Source organism: Pristiophorus japonicus, chromosome 4 (genome assembly GCF_044704955.1).
Source record: "Pristiophorus japonicus isolate sPriJap1 chromosome 4, sPriJap1.hap1, whole genome shotgun sequence".
NCBI classification, from domain to species: domain Eukaryota; kingdom Metazoa; phylum Chordata; class Chondrichthyes; family Pristiophoridae; genus Pristiophorus; species Pristiophorus japonicus.
In genome coordinates, this window is record NC_091980.1 from 81,145,978 (window position 1) to 81,155,033 (window position 9,056).

The following is a 9,056-nucleotide window of genomic DNA, read 5'->3' on the forward strand; positions in this document are numbered from 1 at the left end:
AGGCCATTTTGGACGATATATGAGCACTAGCCCTGCGATGTGAAGTGGAAAGTTTAGCCCATAGTTTTCTGCTTGGATATATGTAGGTCTCCCAATAACATATCAGCAACGCAGATATCTGGATTTGAGTAGATAATCAAAACGAAATCCCACCATGGCACAGAAATATACTACTAAAATAAAGATTATTCCACCAGGTAGGAGATCCCATCTTTATTAATTGTGAGGTAGAATGTTAGAGCATGAAATTGCATACTGCATCGGTTGGGGGCAGCAACTGCTGTGAGGCGGGCCTTCCTGGACCAGGCGCAGAGGTCGTGCCCCGACAACTAAATTGGGCTTACCGCCCCCGAGAGGACGTGGAGCACAAAATTTCACGCTCCACTTCCTCTCGGGATGGGTCTAGGTGCTAACCAATGCGAATTTTCCAACACTACATGGAGAGGCACAAAGCACTAGTGGGAACACAGGACCCTTCCCTTCCAGGGAGAAGGGGCCACCACTAGAGCACCAGGGAGTGGGGTGCCATGGCAGTGGCCCAGCACAGAAGTGGAGTGGCGGGCTGCAGCATCATGGCACAGACCCCGCGATCTGAAGTTGAGAGGGCTGTGACTGGTAAGTCGGACATATTTTACATTTTCAGTGCCGTACCTCCCCTTTAATTTTCACCCCACGAGCGGCCTAAAGCGCCCGCGGCAACCTCACGACGCTACCGAATTTTCGCTCCAGCCCGAAAACGGGTCACTGCGCACAGTGAATGACATCGTCAGCGCCAGTGCAGTGGCTCGGGGCGGTCACAGCAGGTGCGGGGCGCTACCGGTTAGCGCCATCGCTAAACTCCCACAGAATTTTGCGGGTGTTGGTAGAGGCGCCGCACTCAGGCGAAAAGTCGTTTGCGCCCCATTATCCAGGGGCGCTAATGGGAGGCACAAACAACCCGAATTTTTCCCTCTTAGCGACTTGGTGAGGCCCCATCTGGAGAACTTCTTTCAGTTTTTGGCATCAAACCTCAGGAATTATATATCGGCCTTGGAGGGGATGCAGTGCAGATTTACCAGAATGATACCAGGTGTTAAAGGGTTAAATTTTGAGGAGAGGTTGCATAAACTTGCCTTATATTCTCCTGAGTTTAGAAGGTTGAGGGATGAACTAATTGAGGTCTTTAAAATAATAAAAGGATTCAATAAGGCAGGGAAATAGATTCGAGGTACAAATCAGCCATGATCGAATTGGAACATGCTTGAGGGATTGAATGGCCTGCTCCTGTTCCTATGTTGCTATTTCCTCTGGATGCTATGCATTAATGACTTTATAAATATAGCAAGATATGAAACTGTAAATCAATTTTATTAGAATTGAAATCGTAACCTATTTTTTTGGAAGGCTTGTAAATGTTGCTCGAAATAGGAGATTTGCTAATACATTGCAAGCAGACAACTGTGTTGTGTTGACAATTGTTATATATTTTTGCCATGAGTTTCCAATTGTGAGATTTTCATGGTGTGATATTCCTACCAAATGTAATTTATGTAGCTGATGAGTTATCTAAACAGCTCAATGTTATACGGAGGAAAGAGAACTTTGGGGACTTCAATTTCTGATCCAAACTGAGCTACATTTCAAAAGTTTAAACTTCAGCTTTAATACGTCCTTCCAGATAGTGTTTTATAAATGATTAAACATTGAAAAAAAACATGGTAGAAAATGAAACTTGCAAGACCATATTAATACCTCATAAATAGTATCCTTAAAATTCTTCCTTTTCACAGTGGAAAAGATTTCCCTCATGATGTGAATGAAGTAAATGTTAGATCTGCTCGTTACATTCTGATGTGGTAGAAGAGTCTGAGACCCTAGTTAGAAGTCAGTTTGCCATTCTGCCATGAAACAAGATGTAGCCTATGCCATGGAACTCTCTTTTAGGGGAGTCTCATGTGAGACAGCCATTCATTTATTTTCTAATGTTACAATGGAACTATTTATCTTCCAATAAATGTTCTAATGTCACATTCCAAGAGTGATAAGGTTTTAACATTATTTTCATGTGATATTTTATGAGTTCATTTCCATCACACGTTTACAGGCTTCATCTTAATGGCATTGCTATACCTCAGAGGATTCCATTAAACTGTAATAAACTACATTCTGTAGTTAATGTCTGTCTCCATATAAAATGTGTTGCTTTATATAAAAGCTGTACACCTAATGCATTTGCACAGTAATACAACTTGACTTTTCCTTCTGAATATTGAGTTAGCTCCAAAAATGTATTGCATTTGAAATTCCCAGGAGTTGGGGTGATAAGATGCAAGAAAAAGATATGTAGGAATGAAACCAGATAATTTAGGTAGTGTGCTTTCTGGACATGACAAAATCTTGTGGCGGTACTACACTTGATTAAATGATGCAAATTCTTCATGTCACAGTGTCACTAAGGCAGAACTGTGTTTGTAGTACATTTGAATATCTGAGCATGCAAAGTATTTATTCTGAAGGATAGCATGACAAGATGATTTAATGCACAGTCTCTGAATTAAATCTTCATACACAGTGTCTGTGGTCCACAGGCGTGAAAGCGATCATACAATTTAAATGCTGAATCCTCTTCATTATTTGTAGAATCTTTTCAATCTGATTATCTTTTCAGATGCACCATGTGTAAAAATACAATTTTAAACACAATAAAATAATGGCTTTTCATATCTAGACAGACTGTAATGTCTTCTAAGATAGATAATGACCCGGATTTGGAATAGGAGTAATGGTGAGGAGTAATGGTGTTTCCAGTAGAGTGGACAAGGGAGAACCAGTTGATGTGGTATATTTGGACTTTCAGAAGGCTTTCGACAAGGTCCCACACAAGAGATTAATGTGCAAAGTTAAAGCACATGGGATTGGGGGTAGTGTGCTGACATGGACTGAGAACTGGTTGTCAGACAGGAAGCAAAGAGTAGGAGTAAATGGGGACTTTTCAGAATGGCAGGCAGTGACTAGTGGGGTACCGCAAGGTTCTGTGCTGGGGCCCCTGCTGTTTACACTGTACATTAATGATTTAGACGAGGGGATTAAATGTAGTATCTCCAAATTTGCGGATGACACTAAGTTGGGTGGCAGTGTGAGCTGCGAGGAGGATGCTATGAGGCTGCAGAGCGACTTGGATAGGTTAGGTGAGTGGGCAAATGCATGGCAGATGAAGTATAATGTGGATAAATGTGAGGTTATCCACTTTGGTGGTAAAAACAGAGAGACAGACTATTATCTGAATGGTGACAGATTAGGAAAAGGGGAGGTGCAAAGAGATCTGGGTGTCATGGTACATCAGTCATTGAAGGTTGGCATGCAGGTACAGCAGGCGGTTAAGAAAGCAAATGGCATGTTGGCCTTCATAGCGAGGGGATTTGAGTACAGGGGCAGGGAGGTGTTGCTACAATTGTACAGGGCCGTGGTGAGGCCACACCTGGAGTATTGTGTACAGTTTTGGTCTCCTAACCTGAGGAAGGACATTCTTGTTATTGAGGGAGTGCAGCGAAGGTTCACCAGACTGATTCCCGGGATGGCGGGACTGACCTATCAAGAAAGACTGGATCAACTGGGCTTGTATTCACTGGAGTTCAGAAGAATGAGAGGGGACCTCATAGAAACGTTTAAAATTCTGACGGGGTTAGACAGGTTAGATGCAGGAAGAATGTTTCCAATGTTGGGGAAGTCCAGAACCAGGGGACACAGTCTAAGGATAAGGGGGAAGCCATTTTGGACCGAGATGAGGAGGAATTTCTTCACCCAGAGAGTGGTGAACCTGTGGAATTCTCTACCACAGAAAGTTGTTGAGGCCAATTCACTAAATATATTCAAAAAGGAGTTAGATGAAGTCCTTACTACTAGGGGAATCAAGGGGTATGGTGAGAAAGCAGGAATGGGGTACTGAAGTTGCATGTTCAGCCATGAACTCATTGAATGGCGGTGCATGCTAGAAGGGCCGAATGGCCTACTCCTGCACCTATTTTCTATGTTTCTATGTTTCTATCAGTGCACACCGTTGTTATGGAGTAAATCGGACAGCAACCTACAGAGTATGCACATGCAGTTAAACTCAGAAATCCAGAAGTTGTTGTCCGATTTGCCCTGCTCCTCCACAAGGTTTGTTAGACCAGTACCTCATCGATAGACTCACCATTGAAATCCATGTAAGGGCATGAAGTTGCTGTACTTACCCACTAGTTACCCACTTAAAATGCCAGGAGGTTTTGGCTGGTTCATTCAGGTGTAAGTGAATTGTTAACAGCGTGATGAGTTTTAATTACTGCCAAATAACCTCTCTTACCTTGAACATTTAATTTTATACATGTGGAGCCCTATTCCTTCAGAATGTAATTATTGTTGGAGACTTTAAAAAAATTAAAATATATATTTTTTTACTTTTAATATTAATTTATACTTCCTGGTTTAGACTGTGCATGGCTTGGTGAGGATTCTTCAATCTAATTGTTTGAAGAGATACGCTGTTGCTTTCACTGCTTACACATGCCCCAGATCTCTTGTGCTGCGCTGGATCAGGTGCCTGATGATCGTAAGTTGCCACTCAAAAGCCCATGAAAAGTCTGTGGCCAGCTGTAAGTATGAAGAACTATGAGTGCCATTCGTTCGCTACTGACTACAAAATCCAGGCAATAATTCATGCCTTAGCAATACAGAAATAAAACAGGGGCAGCTATTCAGAATGTTGGCAGTTTGACATTCAAAAGTCACAATGCTAAATATTGTAACGAGGATTAAAGAGTACTTTCAACTGTGTTTATGCCAGTTTTTGAATTTGTACTACAGATTTAACACAGTGGTAAATGATTACCACGATTGAACACAAACAATATTTTTCAATTATTAGGGAGTAGTTTCAATTTACTTAAAAAGTGCATAGTCTGACATTTCAGTGTTACAGTTGGACCACATTTTATTACCATCTACAAACTTAAATTAGAATGGCTACTTTTTTTCTAATGTATGATTGCTTCCAATATACGGTTAGTGTTTAAACAACACAGGTGCGTAGTGATACATAATTACACTTGTACAAAAGCAAAATACTGTGCATGCTGGAAATTTGAAATAAAAACAGAAAATGCTGGAAATACTCAGCAGGTTAGGAAACATTTGTGGAGAGAGAAACAGAATTAATGTTTCAGGTTGATGATCTTTTGTCAGAACTGGAAAATGTTAGAGATGCAACAGGTATTAAGGAAGTACAGAGGTAAGGAAAAGGGTGGGTGAAGGAAAGAACAAAAGGGAAACTCTGTGAGAAACAGATAGTTAGAATTTCTCCAGGTATATAAAAAGGAAGAGAATAGCTAAAGTAAATGTTGGTCCTTTAGAGGATGAGACTGGGGAATTAATAATGGTAAATGGGAATGGCAGAGATTTTGAACAAGTATTTTGTATCAGTCTTCACGGTAGAAGACACTAAAAGCATACCAATAATTGATAATCAAGGGGCTATTGGGAGGGGGGAGGATCTTAAAACAATCACTACCACTAGAGAAAAAATACAAGGTAAGCTGATGGGATTAAATGTGGACAAGTCCCCTGGACCTGATAGCCTGCATCCTAGGGTCTCAAAAGAAGTGGCTGCAGAAATAGTGGATGCATTGGTTGTAATCCACCAAAATTCCCTGGATTCTATAGTGGTCCCAGCAATTGGAAAACCACAAATGTAACGCCCCTATTTAAGAAAGGAGGGAGACAGAATGCAGGAAACAATAGACCAGTTAGCCTAGCATTTGTCATCGGGAAACTGCTGAAGTCCATTATTAAAGAAGTACCAGCAAGACATTTAGAAAATCATAATTCAGTCAAGCACATGGCTTTATGAAAGGGAAATCATGTTTAAAAAATTTGCTGGAGTTCTTTGAGGATCTAGCGAGCAAGGTGGATGAAGGGGAACCAGGAGATGTCGTTTATTTGGATTTCCAGAAGGCATTCGATAAGGTACCACATACAAGGTTACTGCACAAGATAAGAGCTCACGATGTCGGGGGTAATATATTAGCACGGATAGAGGATTGGCTAATTAACAGAAAACAGAGAGTCGGGATAAATGGGTCATTTTTAGGTTGGCAAACTAACTAGTGGGGTGCCACAGGGATCAGTGCTGGGGCCCCAACTATTTACAATCCTTATTAATGACTTGGATGAAGGGACCGAATGTAATGTAACCAAATTTACTGATGATATAAAGAAAGGTGGGAAAGCAAGTTGTGAGGAGGATGCAAAGAATCTTCAAAGGGATATAGATAGGCTAAGTGAGTGGGCAAAAATTTGGCAGATGGAGTATAATGTGGGACAATGTGAGATTATCCACTTTGGTAAATAAAAAAGCAAATTCTTATTTAAGTGGGGAGAGATTACAAAATGCTCCGGTACAGAGGGATCTGGGGGTCCTTGTACATGAAACACAAAAAGTTAGCATGCAGGTACAGCAAGTATTTAGGAATGCAAATGGAATGTTGGCCTTTATTGCAAGGGGGTGGAGTATAAAAGTAGGAAAGTCCTGCTACAACTGTACAGGGTGTTGGTGAGACCACACCTAGAGTACTGCATACAGTTTTGGTCTCCTTATTTAAGGAGGGACATATTTGCATTGGAGGCAGTTCAGCGAAGGTTCATGAGGTTGATTTCTCAGATGAAGAAAGGTTGAGCTGGTTGCGTCTATATTCATTGGAGTTTAGAAGAATGAGAGGTGATCTTATTGAAACGTATAAGATTCTGAGGGGGCTTGACAGAGTAGATGCAGAGATGATGTGTCCCCTCGTGGGGGAATCTAGAACTAGGGGGCATAGTTTCAGAATAAGGGGTCACTCATTTAAAACCGAAATGAGGAGGAATTTCTTCTCTCAGAGGGTCGTGAATAAGAACATAAGAACATAAGAAATAGGAACAGGAGTAGGCCATTTGGCCCCTCTCGCCTGCTCGCCATTCAATAAGATCAAGGCTTATTTGATCCTGGCGTCAACTCCACTTTCCTGCCCACTCTCCATAACCCTTGAGTGCCTTATCATTCAAAAATCTGTCTATCTCCACCTTAAATATATTCAAAGACCCAGCCTCCACAGTTCTCTGGGGTTGAGAATTCCAAAGATTCACGACCTTCTGAGAAGAAAAAAATTTCTCTTCATTTATGTTTTAGAAACATAGAAACATAGAAATTTACAGCGCGGAAGGAGGCCATTTCAGCCCATCGTGTCCGCACTTTAAATGGCCGATCGCTTTGGAATTCTGTGAGGCTGGATCATTGAATATATTTAAGGTGGAGATAGATTTTTGAACGTTAAGGAAGTCAAGGGTTATGGCGAGCAGGCAGGGAAGTGGAGTTGAGACCAAGATCAGATCAGCCATGATCTTATTGAATGGCAGAGCAGGCTCAAGGGACCAAATGGCCTACTCGTGCTATGTTCTTATGTGATAGGGTGGAAGGCAGGAGAGTTTGATTGACAAATGATGATGCAAGGTAAAATGGGCTGGTAATGGGACAAATAAAGAAACAAAAGATGAGTCTAGAGGAGGTGTAAATGGGAGTAGCAGAATCATCAACAGCTGCATCCGAAAAAACGAGGGCATGGGTTATGATCTAAAATTGTTGAACTCAATGTTGAGTCTGGAAGACTGTACAGTGCCTACTTGAAAGATGAGGTTCTGTTCCTCGAGCTTATGTTGAGCTTCATTGGAACAGTGTAGAAGGGCAAGGACAGAAAGGTCATAGTGGGAGTGGAGCAGAGAATTAAAGTGCTACCTGTTTTTGCCTTGCGCCATCATATGGAAGAGGTTAAATTGTCAACTGCTCAGTTGAGCAGGTTAAGATAGTGGCAGTCAACTTCTTGCAGCTTAAAAGCGAGTAAGTGACTTGGGCAATTTGAACTGCCCATCCGCCCGTTCTCCACCCAGGTAGGGTTAAAATTGCACCTGCATGGTGTTTCTTATTCAACTTGGAATACCAATTGACATAGGTATATTCTGAGATTTCTCCAACTGCGGATTCTGAGAGAATTCTAATTTGTATGCTCTGCAAATAGAATATGTCCTCTCATGAGATTGTCACATTGCCCCTAATTCAAAAAAATATTATCCTTGAAGATTGTGGCTGGGACATTCTAAATTTTGGTTAACTTGTTTAAAAAAGGGATTGTCAATCATATTCAAACTGAACCAATCCAGAAGTCTGTATATATTGGCAAAGAATTTGTCAGATTCTCTCAGTCCTGTTACTAGGGAGACCACAACAATCTATGTAACATTCTATTGGAATACAAAAGGTGCATGACCCTGGCAGTTAAAATCCCTCTGCACAATGATTGATAACACTAGCCGAAAATAAATAATTTGTCTCACAGGTGGAAACTCATCTAAGCAGCTGCAATAGATCTATGAATCAAGCCATTACAGTCTATTCAATGTGGTTAGCTGCTCAGGCTAAGAGAATAGGGTAGAAATGTGTTTTGAGCGGTAGTGCACAGATGGGTGATAGTGAATCGGCAACTCATTTTACACTCTGTCTGATTTTCTTTGTCAATGAAGTAAATGGAAAAGAAAATCGAGTGGAGTATAAAACAAGCTGTCGATTTGATAGTGCCCATTTTGTGTTACCGCCCAAAATGAATTTCTACACCAAAGTCTTTGAACTTTAAAACAAGAGTACAGGTGCAGATAAATATCCTGCGTGATTGATAACCTGTGAATGACTATTAACCTAAGTGAATTATGAGAGATACACTTGGCTTTGTTTTGTACATCTTCAAGGGATGAATGATATATCAGTGGCTGATTTTATGCCAGTTGGAATTCCATCCAAAGCCAGCAGGAAGACTCAGCTCGGGCAATGGTACTCTGCGAGTGCCTTGCCATGTAGGAACTGAGTGACCATGTTTCAACGATTGACTTTATGTTGAGAGTTAGCGTAGAAGAAGCATCTTTGTTAATCTCAATTGGATAGAGGGCATCTTCGATCGGTCTAATAAAAATGATGAGATCACATGATAACACATGATTTATTCCGCAAAGCTAGAACACAA